The following is a 23,727-nucleotide window of genomic DNA, read 5'->3' as shown; positions in this document are numbered from 1 at the left end:
GGAGCTGAGTGTGGCACAGCAAACCTGTCCCACATTAGAGGGTCTCAGACAGCAAGCTGTCAAACAGGCTAATGGGGATGTCAGTGACTCTCACAGAGTTTACTGGGAGGACAACCTCTTGTACACTGAGCATAGGGATCCTAAACCTGGAGCTGCCAGGAGATTAGTGATTCCTCAGGAGTACAGAAAGTTCCTCCTAACACTGGCACATGACATTCCCTTAGCAGGGCACCTGGGTCAAATGAAAACTTGGGACAGATTGGTACCATTGTTTCATTGGCCTAGGATGTCTGAGGACACAAAGGAATTTTGTAAGTCCTGTGAAACCTGTCAAGCCAGTGGCAAGACAGGTGGCACCCCAAAGGCACCCCTTATCCCACTGCCTGTGGTTGGGGTTCCCTTTGAAAGGGTAGGGGTTGACATAGTTGGCCCCCTTGACCCTCCTACTGCTTCAGGCAATAGGTTTATCTTAGTGGTAGTGGACCATGCCACAAGATATCCTGAAGCTATTCCTTTAAGGACCACTACAGCTCCTGCAGTGGCAAAGGCCCTCCTGGGAATATTTTCCAGGGTGGGCTTCCCAAAGGAAGTAGTATCAGACAGAGGAAGCAATTTCATGTCTGCATACTTAAAGGCCATGTGGAAGGAGTGTGGTGTAACTTACAAGTTCACAACACCCTATCATCCACAAACAAATGGACTGGTGGAGAGATTTAATAAAACTCTCAAAGGCATGATTATGGGACTCCCTGAAAAACTCCGCAGGAGATGGGATATCCTTCTACCATGCCTCCTTTTTGCCTACAGGGAGGTACCCCAGAAAGGAGTGGGCTTCAGCCCCTTTGAACTTCTTTTTGGACACCCTGTTAGGGGTCCACTCACACTTGTAAAGGAGGGTTGGGAACAACCTTTAAAAGCTCCTAAGCAGGATATTGTGAATTATGTACTTGGCCTCAGATCAAGGATGGCTGAGTACATGAAAAAGGCCAGTAAAAACCTTCAGGCCAGTCAAGAGCTCCAGAAGCAATGGCATGATCAGAAGGCTGTTTTGGTTCAGTACCAACCAGGGCAGAAAGTGTGGGTCTTGGAGCCTGTGGCCCCAAGAGCACTCCAAGATAAATGGAGTGGACCCCACACAATTGTTGAAAAGAAGGGTGAAGTCACCTACTTGGTTGACTTAGGCACTGCCAGGAGTCCCCTTAGGGTGCTCCATGTCAACCGCCTGAAACCCTACTATGACAGGGCTAATCTCACCCTGCTCATGGCAACAGATGAGGGACAGGAAGAAGACAGTGATCCTCTACCTGATCTCTTCTCTTCCACAGAACAAGATGCTCTTGTGGAAGGTGTAGTTTTGGCTGATTGTCTTACTGCTGAGCAGAAAGATAATTGCATAAATCTCCTAGGACAATTTTCAGAACTCTTCTCCATTGTGCCAGGCACCACTTCTTGGTGTGAGCACACTATAGATACTGGAGACAGTTTACCTGTCAAAAGTAAGATCTATAGGCAGCCTGACCATGTCAGGGACTGCATAAAGCAAGAAGTTCAGAAAATGTTGGAACTAGGAGTGGTTGAGCACTCTGACAGTCCATGGGCTTCTCCTGTGGTACTGGTACCAAAACCCAATTCTAAAGATGGAAAGAAGGAAATGAGGTTTTGTGTAGACTATAGAGGTCTCAACTTGGTAACCAAAACTGATGCTCACCCTATACCCAGGGCAGATGAGCTTATAGATACACTGGCATCTGCCAAGTATCTAAGCACTTTTGATTTGACTGCAGGGTATTGGCAGATCAAATTGTCAGAAGATGCTAAACCTAAGACTGCATTTTCTACCATTGGAGGACATTACCAGTTTACTGTAATGCCTTTTGGTTTGAAAAATGCACCTGCCACTTTTCAGAGGTTGGTGAACACAGTCCTGCAAGGGCTGGAAGCTTTCAGTGCAGCATATTTGGATGACATAGCTGTCTTTAGCTCCAGCTGGGATGATCACCTGGTCCACCTTTGGAAAGTTTTGGAGGCCCTGCAAAAGGCAGGCCTCACTATCAAGGCTTCAAAGTGCCAGATAGGGCAGGGTAAGGTGGTTTATCTGGGACACCTTGTTGGTGGGGAACAGATTGCACCACTTCAGGGGAAAATCCAAACTATTATTGATTGGGTTCCCCCTACCACTCAGACTCAGGTGAGAGCCTTCCTAGGCCTCACTGGGTATTACAGGAGGTTCATTAAGAACTATGGCTCCATTGCAGCCCCTCTTAATGACCTCACATCCAAGAAAATGCCTAAAAAGGTATTATGGACAGCAAACTGTCAGAAAGCTTTTGAGGAGCTGAAGCAGGCCATGTGCTCTGCACCTGTCCTGAAAAGCCCTTGTTACTCTAAAAAATTCTATGTCCAAACTGATGCATCTGAATTAGGAGTAGGGGCAGTCCTATCACAACTTAATTCTGAGGGCCAGGATCAACCTGTTGCTTTTATTAGTAGAAGGTTGACCCCTAGAGAAAAGCGTTGGTCTGCCATTGAGAGGGAGGCCTTTGCTGTGGTCTGGGCTCTGAAGAAGTTGAGGCCATACCTGTTTGGCACTCACTTCATTGTTCAGACAGACCACAAACCTCTACTTTGGCTAAAACAAATGAAAGGTGAAAATCCTAAATTGTTGAGGTGGTCCATATCCCTACAGGGAATGGACTATACAGTGGAACATAGACCTGGGAGTAGCCACTCCAATGCAGATGGACTCTCCAGATATTTCCACTTAGACAATGAAGACTCATCAGGTAATGGCTAGTCTTATTGTCCTTCGTTTGGGGGGGGGGTTGTGTAGGAAAGTACCATCTTGCCTGGCATGTTACCCCCATTTTTCACTGTATATATGTTGTTTTAGTTGTATGTGTCACTGGGACCCTGGTAACCCAGGGCCCCAGTGCTCATAAGTGTGCCTGAATGTGTTACCTGTGTAGTGACTAACTGTCTCACTGAGGCTCTGCTAATCAGAACCTCAGTGGTTATGCTCTCTCATTTCTTTCCAAATTGTCACTAACAGGCTAGTGACCATTTTTACCAATTTACATTAGCTTACTGGAACACCCTTATAATTCCCTAGTATATGGTACTGAGGTACCCAGGGTATTGGGGTTCCAGGAGATCCCTATGGGCTGCAGCATTCCTTTTGCCACCCATAGGGAGCTCTGACAATTCTTACACAGGCCTGCCACTGCAGCCTGAGTGAAATAACGTCCACGTTATTTCACAGCCATTTTACACTGCACTTAAGTAACTTATAAGTCACCTATATGTCTAACCTTTACCTGGTAAAGGTTAGGTGCAAAGTTACTTAGTGTGAGGGCACCCTGGCACTAGCCAAGGTGCCCCCACATTGTTCAGAGCCAATTCACTGAACTTTGTGAGTGCGGGGACACCATTACACGCGTGCACTACATATAGGTCACTACCTATATGTAGCTTCACCATGGTAACTCCGAATATGGCCATGTAACATGTCTATGATCATGGAATTGCCCCCTCTATGCCATCCTGGCATTGTTGGTACAATTCCATGATCCCAGTGGTCTGTAGCACAGACCCTGGTACTGCCAGACTGCCCTTCCTGGGGTTTCACTGCAGCTGCTGCTGCTGCCAACCCCTCAGACAGGCAGCTGCCCTCCTGGGGTCCAGCCAGGCCTGGCCCAGGATGGCAGAACAAAGAACTTCCTCTGAGAGAGGGTGTGACACCCTCTCCCTTTGGAAAATGGTGTGAAGGCAGGGGAGGAGTAGCCTCCCCCAGCCTCTGGAAATGCTTTCTTGGGCACAGATGTGCCCAATTCTGCATAAGCCAGTCTACACCGGTTCAGGGACCCCTTAGCCCCTGCTCTGGCGCGAAACTGGACAAAGGAAAGGGGAGTGACCACTCCCCTGACCTGCACCTCCCCTAGGAGGTGTCCAGAGCTCCTCCAGTGTGCTCCAGACCTCTGCCATCTTGGAAACAGAGGTGCTGCTGGCACACTGGACTGCTCTGAGTGGCCAGTGCCACCAGGTGACGTCAGAGACTCCTTGTGATAGGCTCCTTCAGGTGTTGCTAGCCTATCCTCTCTCCTAGGTAGCCAAACCCTCTTTTCTGGCTATTTAGGGTCTCTGTCTCTGGGGAAACTTTAGATAACGAATGCAAGAGCTCATCCGAGTTCCTCTGCATCTCTCTCTTCACCTTCTGATAAGGAATCGACTGCTGACCGCGCTGGAAGCCTGCAAACCTGCAACATAGTAGCAAAGACGACTACTGCAACTCTGTAACGCTGATCCTGCCGCCTTCTCGACTGTTTTCCTGCTTGTGCATGCTGTGGGGGTAGCCTGCCTCCTCTCTGCACCAGAAGCTCCGAAGAAATCTCCCGTGGGTCGACGGAATCTTCCCCCTGCAACCGCAGGCACCAAAAAGCTGCATTACCGGTCCCTTGGGTCTCCTCTCAGCACGACGAGCGAGGTCCCTCGAATCCAGCGACTCTGTCCAAGTGACCCCCACAGTCCAGTGACTCTTCAGTCCAAGTTTGGTGGAGGTAAGTCCTTGCCTCACCTCGCTGGGCTGCATTGCTGGGAACCGCGATTTTGCAGCTACTCCAGCCCCTGTGCACTTCCGGCGGAAATCCTTTGTGCACAGCCAAGCCTGGGTCCACGGCGCTCTAACCTGCATTGCACGACTTTCTAAGTTGGTCTCCGGCGACGTGGGACTCCTTTGTGCAACTTCGGCGAGCACCATTTCACGCATCCTTGTAGTGCCTGTTTCTGGCACTTCTCCGGGTGCTACCTGCTTCAGTGAGGGCTCTTTGTCTTGCTCGACGTCCCCTCTCTCTTCAGGTCCAGTTTGTGACCTCCTGGTCCCTCCTGGGCCCCAGCAGCGTCCAAAAACGCCAAACGCACGATTTGCATCTAGCAAGGCTTGTTGGCGTCCTTTCGGCGGGAAAACACTTCTGCACGACTCTCCAAGGCGAGAGGGATCCATCCACCAAAGGGGAAGTCTCTAGCCCTTTTCGTTCCTGCAGTCTTCTGTCCAGTAGAAGCTTTTTGCACCCGCAGCTGGCATTTCCTGGGCATCTGCCCATCTCCGACTTGCTTGTGACTTTTGGACTTGGTCCCCTTGTTCCACAGGTACCCTAGATTGGAAATCCACAGTTGTTGCATTGCTGGTTTGTGTCTTTCCTGCATTATTCCTCTAACACGACTACTTTGTCCTTAGGGGAACTTTAGTGCACTTTGCACTCACTTTTCAGGGTCTTGGGGAGGGTTATTTTTCTAACTCTCACTATTTTCTAATAGTCCCAGCGACCCTCTACAAGGTCACATAGGTTTGGGGTCCATTCGTGGTTCGCATTCCACTATTGGAGTATATGGTTTGTGTTGCCCCTATCCCTATGTTTCCCCATTGCATCCTATTGTAACTATACATTGTTTGCACTGTTTTCTAAGACTATACTGCATATTTTTGCTATTGTGTATATATATCTTGTGTATATTTCCTATCCTCTCACTGAGGGTACACTCTAAGATACTTTGGCATATTGTCATAAAAATAAAGTACCTTTATTTTTAGTATAACTGTGTATTGTGTTTTCTTATGATATTGTGCATATGACACTAGGTGGTACTGTAGTAGCTTCACACGTCTCCTAGTTCAGCCTAAGCTGCTCTGCTAAGCTACCATTATCTATCAGCCTAAGCTGCTAGACACCCTATACACTAATAAGGGATAACTGGGCCTGGTGCAAGGTGCAAGTACCCCTTGGTACTCACTACAAGCCAGTCCAGCCTCCTACATGTGCCATATTGCATGGCCTGTCCTGGTAGTGACAAACAGCCTAACTTGGTGTCTCACTGCTGTGAATGCTGCCTTCTCAGAGGATTGCTTTAGAAATGCCCTGCCTTATGTGTAAGGGGTATTGTCTGATTTATGAGGGGTAGCGTAGGTTGTGATGATAAATACTGCTTACTGGTGTGGGTGTATTTTTTATCAGTATCACAGAAATGCCACTTCTAGAAAGTGCGCATTTATCTGTTATTATGACTGGTGTTTTGCAGCTTGTCTCCAATCCACGTCTGGGCAGAGTGACAGTTGGGGCTTTGTGCATACTTTTCAGACAGCCTGTACACAGGGAGGGTGGAGGTGTCTCAGAGGTGCATCTGCATACTGAATAGTCTTCCTGGGATGAGAGAAGGGAGAGGCGGGGCACACCTACATTTGTAAAGGCTGTGCCCTGGCCTCACACAATAGGGTTGTTAAGCCCCCACTGATGTCTGGAGCCTGTGCTGAAAGGAGAGAGGGGGCACTCCCAGAACCAGTTGTAACTGGCTGGAACCTCCTCTCCCTACCATTGTAAAACACTGTAAGAACTGACTATAAGTACAGGGGAATTTCCCCCACAATTTGAACACTCTTGGAAATTGAACCTGGACACAAGACGCTGCTGAATGGACTCACCAGGAAACCGCCTTGGACTGCTGCTGCTGTGCTAACCTGTGACCTGCCTCGTCACTAGGAGGAACTGCCATCATCTGCACCCCTTGTACTGGCCTGTAGCTGGACCCACCAGCCTTGTGCTCCTTCCTGCTTCATTATTCCCAGGGGCAGGGTGCCGTGGCCCCTGACCCCTGTAACTTTTCCCTCCACGAGGAGGGCTGCTTTGATATCCCCTTTGCGCTGAGAGAGCACTCTTCTGTGCCCTCAGGCACTTCGAGGCACCTGTTTCATGCTGGAATCACCGGCGCAACCCGGGCTATAAGTATGGCCTTAGCGCTTTGAAAAGCGCTTCCTGGATGGCCCCCAGTAATCACGGTCCCCGGAGGGGCTCGCCAATGGTCTAGAGGAGGTGCGTGCCGCCTTCTTCTCCTCAAAAGGATGTCAGAGGCCCCCATTTTGCGCATAGGAGCGCCAGGGGCCCCATTGTTCATCTTCTAGGCACTGGAGGTGCCTTCATCAAGCCAGGTACTGTTAAAGGCACAATATATAGAACATAAGTTCTTACTAGAGACTTCTTACGATTTATATGATGCCTACCTGTTTTTGATGGTGTTTCATAGGCATATGTGTGAGAAGGTAGCCTCTTTCTAGCCTTGTTACCCCCACTTTTGGCCTGTTTGTGAGTGTATGTCAGGGTGTTTGTCACTGTTTTCACTGTCTCACTGGGATCCTGATAGCCAGGCCTCAGTGCTCATAGTGAAAACACTATGTTTTCAGTATGTTTGTTATGTGTCACTGGGATCCTGCTGGTCAGGACCCCAGTGCTCATAGGTTTGTGGCCTATATGTATGTGTCACTGGGACCCTGTCACACAGGGCCCCAGTGCTCATAGGTGTGCATGTATATGTTCCCTGTGTGGTGCCTAACTGTCTCACTGAGGCTCTGCTAACCAGAACCTCAGTGGTTATGCTCTCTCATTACTTTTAAATTGTCACTAACAGGCTAGTGACCAATTTTACCAATTTACATTGGCTTACTGGAACACCCTTATAATTCCCTAGTATATGGTACTGAGGTACCCAGGGTATTGGGGTTCCAGGAGATCCCTATGGGCTGCAGCATTTCTTTTGCCACCCATAGGGAGCTCTGACAATTCTTACACAGGCCTGCCACTGCAGCCTGAGTGAAATAACGTCCACGTTATTTCACAGCCATTTTACACTGCACTTAAGTAACTTATAAGTCACCTATATGTCTAACCTTTACCTGGTAAAGGTTAGGTGCAAAGTTACTTAGTGTGTGGGCACCCTGGCACTAGCCAAGGTGCCCCCACATTGTTCAGAGCCAATTCACTGAACTTTGTGAGTGCGGGGACACCATTACACGCGTGCACTACATATAGGTCACTACCTATATGTAGCTTCACAATGGTAACTCCGAATATGGCCATGTAACATGTCTATGATCATGGAATTGCCCCCTCTATGCCATCCGGGCATAGTTGGCACAATCCCATGATCCCAGTGGTCTGTAGCACAGACCCTGGTACTGCCAAACTGCCCTTCCTGGGGTTTCACTGCAGCTGCTGCTGCTGCCAACCCCTCAGACAGGCATCTGCCCTCCTGGGGTCCAGCCAGGCCTGGCCCAGGATGGCAGAACAAAGAACTTCCTCTGAGAGAGGGTGTGACACCCTCTCCCTTTGGAAAATGGTGTGAAGGCAGGGGAGGAGTAGCCTCCCCCAGCCTCTGGAAATGCTTTGTTGGGCACAGATGTGCCCAATTCTGCATAAGCCAGTCTACACCGGTTCAGGGACCCCTTAGCCCCTGCTCTGGCGCGAAACTGGACAAAGGAAAGGGGAGTGACCACTCCCCTGACCTGCACCTCCCCTGGGAGGTGTCCAGAGCTCCTCCAGTGTGCTCCAGACCTCTGCCATCTTGGAAACAGAGGTGCTGCTGGCACACTGGACTGCTCTGAGTGGCCAGTGCCACCAGGTGACGTCAGAGACTCCTGCTGATAGGCTCCTTCAGGTGTTAGTAGCCTTTCCTCTCTCCTAGGTAGCCAAACCCTCTTTTCTGGCTATTTAGGGTCTCTGTCTCTGGGGAAACTTTAGATAACGAATGCATGAGCTCAGCCGAGTTCCTCTGCATCTCCCTCTTCACCTTCTGATAAGGAATCGACCGCTGACCGCGCTGGAAGCCTGCAAACCTGCAACATAGTAGCAAAGACGACTACTGCAACTCTGTAACGCTGATCCTGCCGCCTTCTCGACTGTTTTCCTGCTTGTGCATGCTGTGGGGGTAGTCTGCCTCCTCTCTGCACCAGAAGCTCCGAAGAAATCTCCCGTGGGTCGACGGAATCTTCCCCCTGCAACCGCAGGCACCAAAAAGCTGCATTACCGGTCCCTTGGGTCTCCTCTCAGCACGACGAGCGAGGTCCCTCGAATCCAGCGACACCGTCCAAGTGACCCCCACAGTCCAGTGACTCTTCAGCCCAAGTTTGGTGGAGGTAAGTCCTTGCCTCACCTCGCTGGGCTGCATTGCTGGGAACCGCGACTTTGCAAGCTACTCCGGCCCCTGTGCACTTCCGGCGGAAATCCTTCGTGCACAGCCAAGCCTGGGTCCACGGCACTCTAACCTGCATTGCACGACTTTCTAAGTTGGTCTCCGGCGACGTGGGACTCCTTTGTGCAACTTCGGCAAGCACCGTGTCATGCATCCTTGTAGTGCCTGTTTCTGGCACTTCTGCGGGTGCTACCTGCTTCAGTGAGGGCTCTTTGTCTTGCTCGACGTCCCCTTTCTCTGCAGGTCCAATTTGCCACCTCCTGGTCCCTCCTGGGCCCCAGCAGCGTCCAAAAACGCCAAACGCACGATTTGCGTGTAGCAAGGCTTGTTGGCGTCGATCCAGCGGGAAAATACTTCTGCACAACTCTCCAAGACGTGGAGGATCCATCCTCCAAAGGGGAAGTCTCTAGCCCTTGTCGTTCCTGCAGTATTCACAGTTCTTCAGCCTAGTAAGAGCTTCTTTGCACCAACCGCTGGCATTTCTTGGGCATCTGCCCATCTCCGAGCTGCTTGTGACTTTTGGACTTGGTCTCCTTGTTCCACAGGTACCCTCAGTCAGGAATCCATCGTTGTTGCATTGCTGATTTGTGTTTTCCTTGCATTTTCCCTCTAACACAACTATTTTGTCCTTAGGGGAACTTTAGTGCACTTTGCACTCACTTTTCAGGGTCTTGGGGAGGGTTATTTTTCTAACTCTCACTATTTTCTAATAGTCCCAGCGACCCTCTACAAGGTCACATAGGTTTGGGGTCCATTCGTGGTTCACATTCCACTTTTGGAGTATATGGTTTGTGTTGCCCCTATCCCTATGTTTCCCCATTGCATCCTATTGTAACTATACATTGTTTGCACTGTTTTCTAAGACTATACTGCATATTTTTGCTATTGTGTATATATATCTTGTGTATATTTCCTATCCTCTCACTGAGGGTACACTCTAAGATACTTTGGCATATTGTCATAAAAATAAAGTACCTTTATTTTTAGTATAACTGTGTATTGTGTTTTCTTATGATATTGTGCATATGACACTAAGTGGTACTGTAGTAGCTTCACACGTCTCCTAGTTCAGCCTGAGCTGCTCTGCTAAGCTACCATTATCTATCAGCCTAAGCTGCTAGACACCCTATACACTAATAAGGGATAACTGGGCCTGGTGCAAGGTGCCAGTACCCCTTGGTACTCACTACAAGCCAGTCCAGCCTCCTACAATATGCAAATGTTCCTTTTATGGGCATGACTTGCTAATATGTGTTCCTAACTTGCCATATTTTTTTCTAATGTTCCTACTATGGGCGTTTTATGATATTCTTATGACAAGTGTTCTAATGTGATAACGTGTTTCCTGACTACTGCTTATGTTGCAGAATACTGAGTAACCTGTGTGTTATGTGTGACTACTGCTAATTTGCAGAGTAACTAATGTGTAAAGTTCTGACAACTGCTAAGGTAGCAGGACAGTACTAATATGTGATGATTTGTCTGATAGTTGCGTTGTGTACAATACAGTATATTTTCATATAATCTGGTGTTGTGTTTCCTTTGTGGTGGGGATATTGCGTCACATGTGTTGCGTGTGTTGTGCAAATGCTTGACACATTGCATCTGGGTTAAGCCTGACTGCTCGTGCCAAGCTACCAAGGGGGTGAGCAGGGGTTATCTTGGACGTGTAACTCCCTTGCCCTGACTAGAGTACGTAAGTTCTGCCTGGCTGAGGTGCATACCCTAGCCAACCAGAAACCCCATTTCTAACACTCAACAGCCGCCTCTTGTTCTACACGCCCACCAGTCAGCTTCACTCAGCCAGCCTCGCCACCGTCCCACGTATCCGCAGAACCACCGCAGGAGGTAAATCCTTCACCTACCTGGCAGCCAAAGCATGGAACTCCCTCCCCACACACCTAAGAACTACCAAGGACCATCTCACCTTCAGGAAGCGCCTCAAGACATTGCTTTTTGAGCAGCAGTAACCCTCCCCAGCGCCTTGAGACCCTCTCGGGTGAGTAGCGCGCTCTATAAATGCTTTGATTGATTGATAGGAGAACATAGGTGTAGGGGCAACACAAACCATATTCTCCAAAAGTGGAATGTGAACCACGAATGGACCCCAAACCTATGTGAGCTTGTAGAGGGTTGCTGGGACTGTAAGAAAACAGTGAGGGTTAGAAAAATAGCCCACCCCAAGACCCTGTAAGGTAGGTGTAAAGTGCACCTACAACCCCCAGAGAGCACAGAAGTCGTGATAGGGGGATTCTGCAAGGAAAACCAACACCAGCAATGCAACAACAGTGGATTTCCGGACCTGAGTACATGTAAGATGAGGGGACCAAGTCCAAGAGTCGCGACAGTGTCGAGAGTGGGCAGGAGCCCAGGAAATGCCAGCTGAGGGTGCAAAGAAGCTGCCACAGGATGGGAGAAGCTTAGTGTTCTGCAAGAACGAAGAGGACTAGGAACTTCCCCTTTGGAGGATGGATGTCCCATGTCGTGAAGAAGCTTGCAGATGTGTTCCCATACAGAAAGACCGCAAACAAGCCTTGCTAGCTGCCAGGGTCGCGGTTAGGGTTTTTGGATGCTGCTGTGGCCCAGCAGGGACCAGGATGTCGCCACTTGGATGAGGAGACAGAGGGGGCACCCACCAAGTCAGGGAGCCCTCACAGAAGCAGGCAGCACCTGCAGAAGTACCAAATCAGGCACTTAGAAGAGGAGTGAACCGAAGTCCACCCGAAGTCAGAAAAGGGAGTCCCACGACGCCGGAGGACAACTCAGAAGGTTGTGCACTGCAGGTTAGAGTGTTGGGGACCCAGGCTTGGCTGTGCACGAAGGAAATCCTGGAAGAGTGCACATGAGCCGGAGCAGCTGCAAATCACGCTGTACCCAGCAATGCAGTCTAGTGTGGGGAGGCAAGGACTTACCTCCACCAAACTTGGACTGAAGAGTCACTGGACTGTGGGAGTCACTTGGACAGGGTTGCTGAGTTCCAGGGACCACGCTCGTTGTGCTCAGAGGGGACCCAGAGTGATGCAGTCTTTTGTTGCCTGCAGTTGCAGGGGGAAGATTCTGTCGACACACAGGAGATTTCTTCAGAGTTCCTGGTGCAAGAAGGGGGCAGGCTACCCCCAGAGCATGCACCACCAGGAAACAGGCGAGAAAGCCGGCAGGATGAAGCGATACAAGGTTGCAGTGTCTTTGCTACTTTGTTGCGGTTTTGCAGGCGTCCTGAGCAGTCAGCGGTCGATCCTTCGGCAGAAGGTGAAGAGGGAGATGCAGAGGAACTCTGGTGAGCTCTTGCATTCGGTATCTGAAGAATTCCCCAAAGCAGAGACCCTAAATAGCCAGAAAAGGAGGTTTGGCTACCTAGGAAGGAGGATTGGCTACTAAGAGCCTATCAGAAGGAGTCTCTGTCGTCACCTGCTGGCACTGGCCACTCAGAGCAGTCCAGTGTGCCAGCAACACCTCTGTTTCCAAGATGGCAGAGGTCTGGGGCACACTGGAGGAGCTCTGGGCACCTCCTCTGGGATGTGCAGGTCAGGGGAGTGGTCACTCCCCTTTCCTTTGTCCAGTTTTGCACCAGAGCTGGGGTAGGGGATCCCTAAACCGGTGTAGTCTGGCTTATGCAGAGATGGGCACCATCTGTGCACATCAAAGCATTTCCAGAGGCTGGGGGAGGCTACTCCTCCCCAGCCTTCACACCTATTTCCAAAGGGAGAGGGTGTTACATCCTCTCTCAGAGCAAATCCTTTGTTCCGCCTTCCTGGGCCAGGGCTGCCTGGACCCCAGGGGGGCAGAAACCTGTCTGAGGGGTTGACAGCAGCAGTAGCTGCAGTGTAAACCCTGAAAAGGCAGTTTGGCAGTACCCGGGGTCTGTGCTAGAGACCTGGGGGATCATGGAATTGACTCCCCAATGCCAGAATGGCATTGGGGTGACAATTCCATAATCTTAGACATGTTACATGGCCATATTCGGAGTTACCATTGTGAAGCTACACATAGGTAGTGACCTTTGTATAGTGCATGCGTGTAATGGTGTCCCCGCACTCACAAAGTCCGGGGAATTTGCCCCGAACGATGTGGGGGCACCTTGGCTAGTGCCAGGGTGCCCACACACTAAGTAACTTAGCACCCAACCTTCACCAGGTGAAGGTTAGACATATAGGTGACTTATAAGTTACTTAAGTGCAGTGGTAAATGGCTGTGAAATAACGTGGACGTTATTTCACTCAGGCTGCAGTGGCAGGCCTGTGTAAGAATTGTCAGAGCTCCCTATGGGTGGCAAAAGAAATGCTGCAGCCCATAGAGATCACCTGGAACCCCAATACCCTGGGTACCTCAGTACCATATACTAGGGAATTATATGGGTGTTCCAGTAAGCCAATGTAAATTGGTGAAATTGGTCACTAGCCTGTTAGTGACAATTTGAAAGCAGAGAGAGCATAACCACTGAGGTTCTGGTTAGCAGAGCCTCAGTGAGACAGTTAGGCATCACACAGGGAACACATACATATAGGCCACAAACTTATGAGCACTGGGGTCCTGGCTAGTAGGATCCCAGTGGCACATAACAACCACACTTACAACATAGGGTTTTCACTATGAACACTGGGCCCTGGCTAGCAGGATCCCAGTGAGACAGTGAAAACACCCTGACATATACTCACAAACAGGCCAAAAGTGGGGGTAACAAGGCTAGAAAGAGACTACTTTCTCACAATAGTACATGATCAATAGTGTCTTGTAAGCAGCCCAAATAGTACACGATCTCTAATATTTAGATGTTTGTCGGGTAAATAGTGATGTTTCTTTGCTATTTGCATGGGCAGGGTACATAAAGAACATAATCGCAGCTATCTAACTGGCGGCAGGGACAACAGTGAAGTTTCTTTGCTGTTTCCATGGTCACCGATCAAATAATCTCGGCAATTTAGCTGGTGGGCGGGTAAATAACGATATTTGTTTCCTACTTAGAGGGCCGCCAGTCAAATAGTGCATAATTTCTGCTATTTAACCTGCAGCCTTGTAAATGGCACTAGAAATTCACAATATACCTGGGAGCCTGGTAAATAGCTGCCACACCAAGGAATACCAATATATTTTTGTCAAACGAGATTTTTTTTTTTTTAATGCAATAATTAAAATATAAGTTATTTTAAGAGGTGTTTATTGAAGATCTTTTTTTGCTGTGGTAAGCTTAATTTTCTTGATTGGGGATTTTGTGGCTGCTGTTTGTGATACCCGAGTAATATTAGCTCACTGATTGCACTTAATGTTTGCTTTGAATACCTTCTTATCGGGCGAAGACAACAATTAAGTCGAACAGGGTGTTTTCCAATTCCAATTATAACTTCATAAGTAATACTCAGAGGGTGGTTAACTCGTGAGAAGGAAAGAAGGGTGAAAAGTTAATTTCCACAGATTTAGCTTTGATTTACATTAATTATGAAAAAAATATTCATGGTCACAACATCATGCATGTGCTTTATTGAATTTGAAACCAATATTGATTGGGCCAAAGCAAGAGGTCATGTGCATGAAAAGCGTTCTATTTATTTTCATTTTATTTGAGCAACAAAATGATGCTGTTATTCAACATTTACACACTAATAATTGAAGCGATTTATAAAATTGCAAAGGAACAGTGAAAGCACAGTGAGAAACCAATCCTACCACCATATTTGTCTATAGAACGATGGGCTATTGAAAGTAGAGCAACGTGTTAGTTCTTTAACAGACCGAAAAGCAATCAATAATTGATGATGCTGTCTGAACACTGTGTGCTACACTTACTCTTTGAGGTCGGCTATGAAATTTGTAGTGGTATTAGCAAACCATTTGTTTACTTTGTGGCGGATCATCATGCTTGCTTAACTCTTATGCTTATAGCTTTAAACCAAAATACAGCTAAATGACGGGAGTTGGGATTCCAAGAAAACCAAAGCAACCAATAATTTGAGGACGCATACCAGCAGAGAGTTCACCGCAGAAGCTCTTTTCCATATCTCCATGGTTGGCTCTAACACTGCCGTTCACAGTTCAGTACGCTGCTGCTCTTCCATCACTGTAAAAGGTAAGAAGGTGTTAATAATGTATCCAGGGAAAACCTTTGTTAGGGTTTCAAAATGGTAGTAGCATCTTGGAAAAGACCATGCAGTGTGTACACTTAATTTCGGACCCTAAGAAAATATAGGATCTTCTATTTATAACTCCACCGCATACTTGAAGGATCGGGCGCTGTGCCGTAGCAATTAAAAGGTGACTTGAAGAGAGGCATGTGTGTTCAACCTAGGCTGAATGAATCGAGGCACACTTAGAATCGAGGCTGAATGACCATTCATAATCAGGGAGTTGAGCAGGTGTTAGATTTAATCCGAGGCAAAAGATTGAGAGCACCAAAGGAACTAAGGGCCATATTTTCAAGGAACTGGTGCAGAGTGGCGCTGCATCAGTTCTGAAATGCAGGGATGCCGCACCCCTGTGTTTCCCCTACACTGGTGCTAAATGTAGCTGCCAATGCAGACATCCTTGCACCATAGCGCAAGGGTGTCGGAGGTGAAAGGAATTATTGTTTATGTGCAGGAAGTTGTCCCTTCCTGCACATAAACAATCTACAATGGTGATTTGACACTTCTATGTATGCTGCAGAATGCAACACACATAGAAGTAGCAAATTGTCATTATTGAATGATTGTTTATATGCAGGAGGGGACACCTTCCTGCACATAAACAATCATTCATGGCGTTTTGCTCTTTCTATGTGTGCTGCAGAATGCAGCACACATAGAAAAAGCAAAAATTAGGAGAAATACAAGTATTTCTCCTTGTTGTGCCATCCTAATGCCACACCTGGGGTGGCATTAGTTTTTGGCGCTGCCTCAGATTTACGATTCCTCGTAAATATGGGGCAGCTTCAAAAGTAATGGAACATTCACAGCAACACCTGTTGCATGCCACATTGCCACAGAAAACTGCATCAGGGTGTAGGAGGCTGGACTGGCTTGTAGTGGGTACCAAGGGGTACTTACACTTTGCACCAGGCCCAGGTATCCCTTATTAGTGTAGAGGGGTGTCTAGCAGCTTAGGCTGATAGAAAAGGTAGCTTAGCAGAGCAGTTTAGGCTGGTAGAAAAGGTAGCTTAGCAGAGCAGTTTAGGCTGAACTAGGAGATGAGTGAAGCTCCTACAGTACCACTAGTGTCACTTGCACAATATCATAAGAAAACACAATACACAGATATAATATGACAATATGCCAAAGTATCTCAGTGAGTACCCTCAGTATGAGGATAGCAAATATACACAAGATATATGTACACAATACCAAAATATGCAGTAATAGCAATAGAAAACAGTGCAAACAATGTATAGTCACAATAGAATGCAATGGGGGCACATAGGGATAGGGGCAACACAAACCATATACTCTAGAAGTGGAATGCGAACCACGAATGGACACCAAACCTATGTGACCTTGTAGAGGGTCGCTGGGACTGTAATAAAACAGTGAAGGTTAGAAAAATAGCCCACCCCAAGACCCTGAAAAGTGGGTGCAAAGTGCACCTAAGTTCCCCAAAGAGCACAGAAGTAGTGATAGGGGAATTCTGCTAGGAAGACCAACACCAGCAATGCAACAACGATGGATTTCCTGATGAGAGTACCTGTGGAACAAGGGGACCAAGTAAAAAAGTCACGATCAAGTCGGGAGTGGGCAGATGCCCAGGAAATGCCAGCTGTGGGTGCAAAGAAGCTGCCACCGGATGGTAGAAGCTGTGGATTCTGCAAGAACGACAAGGGCTAGAAACTTCCCCTTTGGAGGATAGATGTCCCACGTCGTGAAGAGTTGTGCAGAGGTGTTTCCGTGCAGAAAGACCGCAAACAAGCCTTGCTAGCTGCAAGGGTCGCGGTTAGGGTTTTTGGATGCTGCTGTGGCCCAGGGGGGACCAGGATGTCACCAATTATGTGAGGAGACAGAGGGGGGGTCCAGCAAGACAAAGAGCCCACTCAGAAGCAAGCAGGACCCGGAGAAGTGCCGGGAAAAACACTACAAAGTGGAGTGAACTGGAGCTCACCCGAAGTCACAAAAGAGGGTCCCACGACGCCGGAGGACAACTCAGGAGGTCGTGCACTGCAGGTTAGAGTGCCGGGGACCCAGGCTTGGCTGTGCACAAAGGAAATCCTGGAAGAGTGCACAGGAGCCGGAGCAGCTGCAAAACACACGGTTCCCAGCAATGCAGTCTAGCGTGGGGAGACAAGGACTTACCTCCACTAAACTTGAACTGAAGAGTCACTGGACCGTGGGAGTCACTAGGACACAGAGTTTCGGAGTTCAACGGACCTCGCTTGTCGTGCTGAGAGGAGATCCAGAGGACCGGTGATGCAGTCTTTTGGTGCCTGCAGTTGCAGGGGGAAGATTCCATTGACCCACTGGAGAGTTCTTCGGAGCTTCTAGTGCAGAGAGGAGGCAGACTACCCCCACAGCATGCACCACCATGAAAACAGTCGAGAAGGCAGCAGGATCAGCGTTACAAGGTCGCAGTAGTCGTCTTTGCTACTTTGTTGCAGTTTTGCAGGCTTCCAGCACGGTCAGCAGTCGATTCCTTAGCAGAAGGTGAAGAGAGAGATGCAGAGGAACTCTGATGAGCTCTTGCATTTGTTATCTAAAGAATTCCCCAAAGCAGAGACCCTAAATAGCCAGAAAAGGAGGTTTGGCTACTTAGGAGAGAGGATAGGCTAGCAACACAGGTAAGAGCCTATCAGAAGGAGTCTCTGACGTCACCTGCTGGCACAGGCCACTCAGAGCAGTCCAGTGTGCCAGCAGCACCTCTGTTTCCAAGATGGCAGAGGTCTGGAGCACACAGGAGGAGCTCTGGGCACCTCCCAGGGGAGGTGCAGGTCAGGGGAGTGGTCACTCCCCTTTCCTTTGTCCAGTTTCGCGCCAGAGCAGGGCTGGGGGATCCCTGAACCGGTGTAGACTGGCTTATGCAGAGATGGGCACCCTTTGTGCCCATCAAAGCATTTCCAGAGGCTGGGGGAGGCTACTCCTCCCCAGCCCTGACACCTTTTTCCAAAGGGAGAGGGTGTAACACCCTCTCTCTGAGGAAGTCCTTTGTTCTGCCTTCCTGGGCCAAGCCTGGCTGGACCCCAGGAGGGCAGAAACCTGTCTGAGGGTTTGGCAGCAGCAGCTGCAGTGAAACCCCGGGAAAGGTAGTTTGGCAGTACCCGGGTCTGTGCTAGAGACTCGGGGGATCATGGAATTGTCTCCCTAATGCCAGAATGGCATTGGGGTGACAATTCCATGATCTTAGACATGTTACATGGCCATGTTTGGAGTTACCATTGTGACGCTATACATATGTCGTGATATATGTATAGTGCACGCGTGTAATGGTGTCCCCGCAGTCACAAAGTCCGGGGAATTTGCCCTGAACAATGTGGGGGCACCTTGGCTAGTGCCAGGGTGCCCACACACTAAGTAACTTAGCACCCAACCTTTACCAGGTAAAGGTTAGACATATAGGTGACGTATAAGTTACTTAGGTGCAGTGGTAAATGGCTGTGAAATAACGTGGACGTATTTCACTCAGGCTGCAATGGCAGGCCTGTGTAATAATTGTCAGAGCTCCCTATGTGTAGCAAAAGAAATGCTGCAGCCCATAGGGATCTCCTGGAACCCCAATACCCTGGGTACCTCAGTACCATATACTAGGGAATTATAAGGGTGTTCCAGTATGCCAATATGAATTGGTGAAATTGGTCACTAGCCTGTTAGTGACAATTTGTACAGAGAGAGCATAACCACTGAGGTTCTGGTTAGCAGAGCCTCAGTGAGACAGTTAGGCATCACACAGGGAACACATACATATAGGTTACAAACTTATGAGCACTGGGGTCCTGACTAGCAGGGTCCCAGTGACACATAACAAACATACTGAAAACATAGGGTTTTCACTATGAGCACTGGGCCCTGGTTAGCAGGATCCCAGTGAGACAGTGAAAACACCCTGACATACACTCACAAACAGGCCAAAAGTGGGGGTAACAAGGCTAGAAAGAGGCTATTTTCTCACACAACCCCCCCCCCCCCCCAAACTAAGGACAATAAGGCTAACCTTGGCCAGTTGAGAATTTATTGTCTAATTGGTGATAAGTAGAGAGTAGCTCTGCAATAGACTGGTTACTCCCTTTATCATCCACTACATGGTTACTTCCGTGTGGGGATCGTAAACCACCCTGTTTGAAGTTTTTTAGCTATGCAACAATGTGAAGATATATTTTCAGAGTTTCTATCAGTAGGTTTTAGTTAAGTGCAGTGGGAATTGTCCACTGAACCTATTTGTATTGATGAAAATGCCAGACAGGGATGCTGTCTCAGTAAATCCATAGCTGGGCAAACATTTTGTCCATATGGCTGGAAGAGAGAACAGGGATGCTGTTTCTCTTGAGTTGGAGCAGGGCAGGGGTGCTGTCCTATGAGCTCCACACTAGGGCATGGATGCTGTCCTAAGTGTTGTGAGGCAGTGCAGAGTTTCTGCACTAAAGTTTCTCTGGGAGGGTTGGAGGGATGCTCCATGTTAACTAAAATGGTGCTCTTTTTCTCACCAATGTTATTTATCCCACAGAGAGGTACTTCCACCTCAGGGAGTACAGCTTTGCCAGCTGATGATTCCCTTGGAACAGGTGCCACCCCAGGAGAGGTTTCTCCCACCACAGGAATGGTATCCTGAATGGCAGGGTGGTTAGGGGATACAGTGATACCCTTTTTACCTGTTGTTGGAGAGGGGTCCTGAGTTTTCAGGCCTTCTCTCCTTTGCTTTTTCATTTCAGTAAAAATGAGAGGGAACGGTTCCTCAAGGATACCCAGCATGGCTGCATGGGTATACAACTCTACATCAGCCCAACCTGAGGCCTCTAGGTCATTACCTAAGAGACAGTCTACAGGTAAGCTAGGTGATACTACCACCTGCTTAGGACCAGTAACTCCACCGTAACTAAGCTGAACTATAGCTAAGGGAAGAAACTTAGTGGAATTATGGACATCAATAATCTTATACTGTTGTCCAATGATGTGTTGTTCAGGAGCCACTAGGTTTTCAGTCACCAAAGTGATACTGGCACCTGTGTCCCTGTAGGCCTGGGCCTCAACACCATTTATTAAAACTGTCTGCCTGTACTTATCCATTGTAAGGGGACAATCAGTCAGTGTGGCAAGAGCAATGCCACCAGGTGTGACAGAAACTGTCTTGGGACTGACTACCCCAGTTTCTATGATGGACCCATAAGTGAACCCAACTACACCCTTAACTTGACTGTTGCCAGCAGTCCCACCACTAGTACCACTACTGCTAGGGGCACTAGAGCTTGATGTATTAGTGGTGGTAGGTGTAGGAAAGTACCATCTTGCCTGCCATGTTACCCCCATATTTCACTGTATATATATTTTGTTTCAGTTGTATGTGTCACTGGGACCCTGCCAGCCAGGGCCCCAGTGCTCATAAGTGTGCCCTATATGTGTTACCTATGTGATGACTAACTGTCTCACTGAGGCTCTGCTATCCAGAACCTCAGTGGTTATGCTCTCTCATTTCTTTCCAAATTGTTACTAACAGGCTAGTGACCAATTTCACCAATTTACATTGGCATACTGGAACACCCTTATAATTCCCTAGTATATGGTACTGAGGTACCCAGGGTATTGGGGTTCCAGGAGATCCCTATGGGCTGCAGCATTTCTTGTGCCACCCATAGGGAGATCTGACAATTCTTGCACAGGCCTGCCAGTGCAGCCTGAGTGAAATAACATCCACTTTATTTCACAGCCATTTACCACTGCACTTAAGTAACTTATAAGTCACCCGTAAAGGTTGGGTGCTAAGTTACTTAGTGTGTGGGCACCCTGGCACTAGCCAAGGTGCCCCCACATTGTTCAGGGCAAATTCCCCGGACTTTGTGAGTGCGGGGACACCATTACACGCGTCCACTATTCATAGGTCACTACCTATGTATAGCTTCACAATGGTAACTCCGAATATGGCCATGTAGCATGTCTATGATCATGGAATTGCCCCCTCAATACCATCCTGGCATTGGTGGCACAATCCCATGATTCCCCTGTCTCTAGCACAGACCCGGGTACTGCCAAACTGCCTTTCCCGGGGTTTCACTGCAGCTGCTGCTGCTGCCAACCCCTCAGACAGGTTTCTGCCCTCCTGGGGTCCAGCCAGGCTTGGCCCTGGAAGGCAGAACAAAGGACTTCCTCAGAGAGAGGGTGTTACACCCTCTCCCTTTGGAAAAAGGTGTTAGGGCTTGGGAGGAGTAGCCTCCCCCAGCCTCTGGAAATGCTTTCATGGGCACAGATGGTGCCCATTTCTGCATAAGCCAGTCTACACCGGTTCAGGGATCCCCCAGCCCTGCTCTGGTGCGAAACTGGACAAAGGAAAGGGGAGTGACCACTCCCCTGACCTGCATCTCCCCTGGGAGGTGCCCAGAGCTGCTCCAGTGTGCTCCAGACCTCTGCCATCTTGGAAACAGAGGTGCTGCTGGCACGCTGGACTGCTCTGAGTGGCCAGTGCCAGCAGGTGACGTCAGAGACTCCTTCTGATAGGCTTCTCCAGGTGTTGCTAGCCTATCCTCTCTCCTAGGTAGCCAAACCTCCTGTTCTGGCTATTTAGGGTCTCTGCTTTTAGGAATTCCTTAGATAACGAATGCAAGAGCTCATCAGAGTTCCTCTGCATCTCTCTCTTCACCTTCTGCCAAGGAATCAACTGCTGACCGCGCTGGAAGCCTGCAAAACTGCAACAAAGTGGCAAAGACGACTAATGCGACTTTGTAACGCTGATCCTGCCGCCTTCTCGACTGTTTTCCTGGTGGTGCATGCTGTGGGGGTAGTCTTCCTCCTCTCTGCACTAGAAGCTCCGAAGAAATCTCCCGTGGGTCGACGGAATCTTCCCCCTGCAACCGCAGGCACCAAAGAACTGCATCACCGGTCCTCTGGGTCTCCTCTCAGCACGACGAGTGAGGTCCCTTGAACTCAGCAACTCTGTCCAAGTGACTCCCACAGTCCAGTGACTCTTCAGTCCAAGTTTGGTGGAGGTAAGTCCTTGCCTCCCCACGCTAGACTGCATTGCTGGGAACCGCGTGCTTTGCAGCTACTCCGGCTCCTGTGCACTCTTCCAGGATTTCCTTTGTGCACAGCCAAGCCTGGGTCCCCGGCACTCTAACCTGCATTGCACGACCTCCTGAGTTATCCTCCGGCTTCGTGGGACCCTCTTGTGCAACTTCGGATGAGCTCCAGTTCACTCCACTTTGTAGTGCCTGTTCCGACACTTCTCTGGGTGCTGCTTGCTTCTGAGTGGGCTCTTTGTCTTGCTGGACCCCCCCCCTCTGTCTCCTCACACAATTGGCGACATCCTGGTCCCTCCTGGGCCACAGCAGCATCCAAAAACCCTAACCGCGACCCTTGCAGCTAGCAAGGCTTGTTTGCGGTCTTTCTGCACGGAAACACCTTTGCACGACTCTTCACAACGTGGGACATCTATTGTCCAAAGGGGAAGTTTCTAGCCCTTGTTGTTCTTGCAGAATCCACAGCTTCTACCATCCGGTGGCAGCTTCTTTGCACCCACAGCTGGCATTTCCTGGGCATCTGCCCACTCCCTACTTGATCGTGACTTTTGGACTTGGTCCCCTTGTTCCACAGGTACTCTCGTCAGGAAATCCATCGTTGTTGCATTGCTGGTGTTGGTCTTCCTTGCAGAATTCCCCTATCACTACTTCTGTGCTCTTTGGGGAACTTAGGTGCACTTTGCACCCACTTTTCAGGGGCTTGGGGTGGGCTATTTTTCTAACACTCACTGTTTCCTTACAGTCCCAGCAACCCTCTACAAGGTCACATAGGTTTGGTGTCCATTCGTGGTTCGCATTCCACTTCTAGAGTACATGGTTTGTGTTGCCCCTATCCCTATGTGCCCCCATTGCATTCTATTGTGACTACACATTGGTTGCACTGTTTTCTATTGCTATTACTGCGTATTTTGGTATTGTGTACATATATCTTGTGTATATTTGCTATCCTCATACAGAGGGTACTCACTGAGATACTTTGGCATATTGTCATAAAAATAAAGTACCTTTATTTTTAGTGTATCTGTATATTGTGTTTTCTTATGATATTGTGCAAGTGACACTAGTGGTATTGTAGGAGCTTCACTCGTCTCCTAGTTCAGCCTAAGCTGCGTTGCTAAGCTACCTTTTCTATCAGCCTAAGCTGCTAGACACCCCTCTACACTAATAAGGGATACCTGGGCCTGGTGCAAGGTGTAAGTACCTCTTGGTACCCACTAAAAGACAGTCCAGCCTCCTACAGTAGGCTCAGGGGGTTTACCTGTAGAGGACTTATCCCCTGGCCTATGGCCTCTATTTTTACACACAAAGCCAGGGCTTTTAAATTGTGTAGGTTGTGAAGAAGAGGACAAATTTGTTTTATCCCCACCCCCTGAAGAGTGTTTAGGATTTGAAGAAGGATCTTTGGTTTTACCCTTATCCCCATGCTTATCCTGAGATTTCTCACCATCTTTCTTCTTGCCATCCTTGTCACCACCTGTATGAACTTTTCTGTTCACCCTTGTTCTGACCCATTTGTCTGCCTTCTTTCCCAATTGTTGGGGAGAGATCAGATCAGAGTCTACTAGGTACTGGTGCAACAAATCAGACACACAATTATTAAGAATATGCTC

The 23,727-nt window shown here is 48.7% G+C and overlaps 1 long non-coding RNA gene across 1 annotated transcript in view; it reads right to left on the bottom strand.

The window, feature by feature from the left end:
- Positions 1–14,461: 14,461 nt before the first annotated feature.
- Positions 14,462–23,727, bottom strand: part of LOC138294111 (uncharacterized) — a 130,423-nt gene continuing 121,157 nt past the window's right edge. The window contains exon 2 of the long non-coding RNA XR_011203193.1: positions 14,462–15,061. This is a non-coding gene — a long non-coding RNA (uncharacterized lncRNA). The remainder of the gene's footprint in view (positions 15,062–23,727) is intronic.

Source organism: Pleurodeles waltl, chromosome 4_2 (assembly GCF_031143425.1).
Source record: "Pleurodeles waltl isolate 20211129_DDA chromosome 4_2, aPleWal1.hap1.20221129, whole genome shotgun sequence".
In the NCBI taxonomy this organism is placed as follows: domain Eukaryota; kingdom Metazoa; phylum Chordata; class Amphibia; order Caudata; family Salamandridae; genus Pleurodeles; species Pleurodeles waltl.
This window is presented reverse-complemented; position numbering and strand designations above follow the sequence as displayed.